Here is a 5,143-nt window from a genome sequence, read left to right as displayed (position 1 = left end):
GTGAAGCCTTGGTCTAAACTAGCCCAACAATTGATTACTTCAATGGGGATTGATAAGTACCAAAGCATAGAACCTGTCAAACATAAAAATAAATCTTCTTTGGCAAGAAGAAACATCATCCAGAGCCTCAAAATATCTTTATAATATTTCATAATGAAGGATATGAAGAGACAATAGTTATCTGTAAAACAAAAAGAAATAATTAAAATTACACCCATGGAAAATCTAGATATTGTTGTTATCTGGAAGACTAACAAATATCTATGATGATGAAGTTTTTAAAAATGCTTTCTGGCAGAAAATATGAAAAATTATTTAAAAATTTTAGAACTGGAAAATGTAATAACTGGAATTTAGAATTTAAAAATTGCAGTCAGGAACAGATTGACTAAGCAGAAAAGAATTAAAAGTGCATTGAGGAGGACAAGACAATGTGCCTGGAGGAAGGGGAGGAGAAGGAAGAAAAGAGACCATAGACTTCTTCTTCAGCCTAGAGCGGCCCTTACAGTACAGGGCAGAGGAGAGCGGGCGGAGACCACCCTCAGAAACAGCCGCTGGAAGAATAATGGCGACCCGGACCACCCCTCCATCCCAAGAATATGAAAGTAATGATGACTGCTGTGAAGCATTGGATTTGACTGAGTATGCAAGAAGATAGCACTGGTGGAATCGACTGTTTGGCCACAGTTCTGGACCTATGGTAGAAAAATACTCAGCAGCCACTCAGATTGTGATGGGTGGAGTGCCTGGCTGGTGTGCAGGATTTTTGTTCCAGAAAGTTGGAAAATTTGCAGCAACTGCAGTAGGTGGTGGCTTTCTTCTCCTTCAGATTGCCAGTCCCAGTGGCTACGGGCAGATCAACTGGAAGAGAGCTGAAAAAGATGTAAACAAAGCAAAAAGGCAGATTAAGAAACGAGCAAACAAAGTGGCACCTGAAATCAGCAATATAATTGAAGAAGCAACAGAATTTGTCAAACAGAACATTGTGATATGCAGTGGATTTGTGGGAGGCTTTTTGCTAGGCCTTGCATCTTAAGGACGAAGGTTCTATATCATGGTGGATTCAACTGTGACGAGAACAGTGTTGGCAACAAGGTCTCTCGGCAGCACATGCCACTAGATTCTCCAGGGCAAGGAAGACAACTAGCTGGACCATACTGAACTCACAACTTAGCATTTTGCCTTCTGAAGCTTGAGAAACTAGTATCTGCTGTATATTAACCTGTACAGTACGTGTATAATAATATTCCTGAGCAAAACATGGCTTACTTTCATCATTTCTAGAAAATATGCATTTATTTAGAAATTGGCCTATAAAAATACCATTGAATGTAGATATGAAGAAAGAAAATAGCTGTTTGTTGGACTTATTGCCCAATAAAATACTGCTTTTTTGTTAAAAAAAAAAGTGAATTAGAAAATAGGTCAGAAGATTATATTCAGACTAAAGCACTGAATAAAAAGGAAAGGAAATACAGGGAAACAAGAAAGACAATGGGAAATAGGGAAAAACATTTTTTAAAAAGGAGAGAAATAGAGAATGAAGCAGAAGCAATATTAGAAGAAATAAAGGAAGAGAATTTTCAAGATCTTTCAAATCTATAAACTGTAAATACAAAGAAAATCATTGCTAGGCCTATCTGAGACAAACTAAAGAAAACCTTAAAAGCAGTCAGGGGAAAAGACCAATTCTCTTCAATAGTCTCATCAGAAACAATGAAAGCCAAAAAATAATGGAATACTAGGTTCAAAGTACTAAAAAATAAGTAACTTACAACCTAGAATTTTATACCTTAAGCCCAAGAATAAATGTCTTTTTAAGAACATGGCTAAAATTAATACTTTCTTAAGGAACAAACAAAACAAAACAAAGAAAGAAAGAAAAGGAAGACATTACTGATTTATTTCCTTGACCAGTCAGTTACAGAAACATTGTGTTAACCTCGCATACTCTAGTTGCAAATTTGCCTTTCTTTTCTTAGTTCTGTGAACTTTTTCTTTCTATATTTTAAGCTATTCCAACAGTTACATACAAATTTAGAATTCTTAATTCTTTCTGATGCATTAATTATATCATCATTAAGAAATTTTCATTGCCATCTCTAGGAATATTTCTTGTCTTAAAGTTTACCCAATAAATTGCACCATATTTAATTTTTGTGATAAAAAATCTCAATATAATAACCGTATAGAGATCACTGCAATGCAAGCTGACACATATACAATTTTGAAGGGCCATTGGAACATATGTGAACATTAAGCATATACTGAAACATGAGCCAATCTAAACAAATTTTAAAGGAATAAAATATTTCTGAGTTAAATTTCTAAGAAGGGTAAAATTCAATCAAGGTATTTATTTGAAAATTAAGTAACACTCATAATTTTGCATCAATAGAAGTTAAAAAATTTTAGAGCCAAATGAAAACAAAAATAGATTGGGTAGCTAATGCCATGCAGTTTTGCTGTTGTTGTCGTTTGAGTGTTTTGAGGGGAAATTGGGGGTTGAGAGCCTTAAATACATGCTGTAAATATAAAACTAGAAGATCAGTAAGCTAAGCTTCCATTCCAAGAATTTTAAGAAGGGATGGAAAATTAAATCCAAAGAAAAGTGAAGAACAGAAATGATAACAGAGCAGGAATAAGTAAAATATATAAGAATAGAGAAAACTAAAAATTCTACATTAGCTCTTTGAAAAGGTCAATGATGTTCTTAAACCACTGATAAGAATGAGCAAGAAAACTTGGAACAGAAACACATAAATAAAATATAAAGAACAGAATGCCTTTCCAAGTATTATTCCTAAAATATAATTGAAATGCAGATGAAATGGATAAATTCTAAGAAAATTACTACTTGGCCAAATAGAAAATCTCGATTGATCTAAATATCTTAAAATATTGAATTGATAATTGCAGATCTTCCCCCAAAGTACAAACTATGCAAAATAGCTTCACTGGTGAATTCTATTTTTAAGAGGGAAATCATGTAAATCTCATGCAAATTCTTCCAGAGAAGAGGGAACAGTTCCCAACATATTTTTGAGGCCACTATACACTTGATAACACTAAAAATTTACCATTCTGTACCTCTTATTCCTATGTATGAAAAATTCTTAATGAAATATTAGAAAATGGAATCCCTAGTATTATTACAACGTTAAATGGAAGTAGTAATACAGGCATCTTTTTCTTATTTCTAATTTCAGGATTCCATTATTTTTCCATTAAAGGATGATGTTTGTTGTAGATTTTCTGTAATTTCTCTATATCAGATTAATAATGTACCTTTGATTTCTAGTTTTCCAAAAGTTTTTATAATGAATGGCTCTTGAAATTTATTGGCTTTTTCATTTTTAGTATCATATTATTTTCTTTTTTATCCACAATATTAAGGAAAGACAAAAACAAAAAAGATTAGAAAAGAAGTAGGAAAACTGTCATTATTCAAAGATGCCATGATTTTATGCATAGAAAATCAGATGAATCTATATGCAAAAATGAAAATTACAAAGGGTATCTATATGCAAAGCCAGTATGCAAAATATGTCTAGTTTTTAACATACACTAATAATAGTAATTAGAAAATTAAATTTATAAACATATAACTTAAGATAGCTACCAAATACAATAATCACTGAGGAAATAAATCTATGAAGGATTGGAAATAACTCTACACACAAAAAATTATAAAATATTGCTGAGAGTAAATGTGAAAAATTCAAAGGAAATAAAATTATACATCAGGTTTGTGAAATAGAATACTTAATACAACCCAAGGCCCACAGTTTTTTGTTTGTTTTTGGAAAGTGACAACTTAATTCTATGTTTATGTAGAAGGGAAAAAGCCAAATTGGGAGAATTTATTCAAATAGATAGTAAGCATTATTATCAAGCTACAATAATTGAGTATTGGCAGAAGGATAGGCAAAAAGACTAATGGAACATAATACAGTACAGAAATTCTGCCACCTATGAAAGATCACTAGATTTGTGACAAATTTGATAAAATTGTATAGAGGGGAAATGGGTGGTCCTTTTAAAGACTGGCACTAGATTAAGTGGATATCCATACAGAAAAAAAAAAACAACTGAATCTTGACCATTAACTCATTGTACATATTAAAATTAATGTCAAGTGAATTGTACATATAAATATGAAAGATAAAAAGCTTAAAGCTTTTAGAGTGCAAACTGTGTGAATATCATTACAATCTAAGGTAATTATATTTTCTTAACTGGAACAGAATATAAGCATAAAGCCGATAGAATTATAGTGATAAATTTGATGTTAAAATTAAGAATTTCTATCAAGAATCATTTTTAAATTGTGAAAATGCAGTGGTAAAATCCATTGACAACACTTAACCTTCAAAGGGCTCTCATCTAGTATATAAAAAGAACCTCTACAAATCAATTTAAAAAAACCACCAAAAAATAAAAATATGGGCAAGATATTTGAACAGGCACTTCACAGAAGAGTGTAGCTAAAAGCCTATACCCATATAAAAGGTACTTAGTAGTCACAAGGCATTTGTAAAAAAACCCAAAAAACAAAACAAAACAAAACAAACAAGCTGATTGCATGGTTAAAAATAAGAAGAAAAACAATACAAAGTAGTTACAAACCTGTGATTTAACTATAATGTTTATACTCTACTAGTGTGTGGGTAAATATTTACAACTACTTTGGAAACTATTAGGTTTATGTATTATATTTTAACCCTCCCTAAGACCCAGAGATGCTTTTCTATATGCATGTGCATTTATGTGGGCTTGTATCTCTACATCTACATACATGCATGAAAGGATATGTATAAAACCACTCTTAGCAGCATTGTTGATGATGGCTCCAAACTTGAAACACAGACAGTTGACAATAAAACAGTTAATTAAATTTTAGTTTAGCCATAGTAAAGAATATCATACAACAATAAAAAGAACAAACTATTACAATGGAAAACCAGGACATATTTTACAAAAATAGAGTTGAGTAAAAAAAGATAATACATCCTGTACGATTCCACTCATATAAAATTCCAAACCAGAGAAACTAATAAAAAGCATTTTGAGTCAGGTTAATAATTACCCCTGTGAACAAAAAGATTGGGAAGAAATAAAATGAGCGTCCCTGGGGTACTGA

At 31.7% G+C, this 5,143-nt stretch overlaps 1 pseudogene; it reads left to right on the top strand.

Moving 5' to 3' along the window:
* The first annotated feature begins 565 nt into the window (after positions 1-565).
* Positions 566-1,036, top strand: LOC119507476 (annotated as a pseudogene).
* The last annotated feature ends 4,107 nt before the right edge of the window (positions 1,037-5,143 follow it).

Source organism: Choloepus didactylus, chromosome 12 (genome assembly GCF_015220235.1).
Source record: "Choloepus didactylus isolate mChoDid1 chromosome 12, mChoDid1.pri, whole genome shotgun sequence".
In the NCBI taxonomy this organism is placed as follows: Eukaryota; Metazoa; Chordata; class Mammalia; order Pilosa; family Megalonychidae; genus Choloepus; species Choloepus didactylus.
Note: the sequence above shows the minus strand (reverse complement) of the source record. Positions and strands in the feature narration are given on the sequence as shown.